Raw genomic sequence first — 1,071 nt, forward strand, 5'->3', positions numbered from 1 at the left:
AACTCCACCACCTTCCATTCCCCATTCTTTTGTCGGGAGCGATGTCGTCTGGCTGGTACACCGGGTGGCTGAGTGGCTCGTCCCTCTTCGCGCCTCAGGGCTGTGACGTCGGCTCCTGAAGCGCTCCTCGATCGCCCTTATTAAGGAGGGTCCGATCTCTTCGACCCTCCTGTGAGTCGCGCACTGTCGCTTCTATCTTTTCGTGCGGTGCGTTCAGGCTCGGAAGTCAAGCCGCTGCATCGCGGGCACTCCTGGGCGCAAGCGGTCATTTTCGCTAGCTCTTTGCGAAGGGCCGCATTTTCTTCCTCCAGCGCGGACAGCCTGGCCTCCACCAGCCTCGCAGCTTTGATGTTGCTTTGTGTTGGCCCCACCTTTTTCAGCGTTTCATTCAGCCACGCGGCAGTTATGTAAGTCGCCGCGTCCTTTAACGCTTTAATGTACGTCCCTTTGAGGTTGGACAATTTCGTCGCAACCAACTTCAATTCAGAGACGTGCCTCGTTAGTTCGGCGCTGACGTCTGCCGCTGGGCTCGTCCTTATTTGCATCACCAGTTCTTCGGAAACTTCCGGGACTGTAGTCGTCGTAATCTTCCTTTTCTTTTCCCTGGAAGCCGTCGAAGCCACTGACGAGCGCGACGCGAGCGAAGCGACCGACTCTTCGTCGTCGGACCTCACTCGTGCCCGCAGTAATCCTGCCATCGGTGACGTGGCATCAGCTACCATGGCCGGAGCGAGAAACAAACTCTCCGACCTCTCCGAAGTTTTGCGGGTACCCCTCGTAGCTTTCCTTGGAGGCTCTCTAACCTCCTCCGCTACCTCCATGCTCTGTGTTACATCCTCGCCAGACACATAAACACATCCGGGGGCCTGGCGGTCTACCCCCGAACGGCCGTAGTCGTGTAATGACGACGCAGTGGGGTCCACTTGACTACCCGCAACTGCGCCGGTACTGGGGTCTCCCTCCCCTGCATCGTAAACCTGTTTCCTGTCCATTTGTAAATCCATAGTAATTTCTTCTTTCTTAATCGCCGGGTCGTCAACGTAGATATCCATCCTGATGCCACTCACTCTT

This window comes from Bombus terrestris, unplaced genomic scaffold (genome assembly GCF_910591885.1).
Source record: "Bombus terrestris unplaced genomic scaffold, iyBomTerr1.2, whole genome shotgun sequence".
NCBI classification, from domain to species: domain Eukaryota; kingdom Metazoa; phylum Arthropoda; class Insecta; order Hymenoptera; family Apidae; genus Bombus; species Bombus terrestris.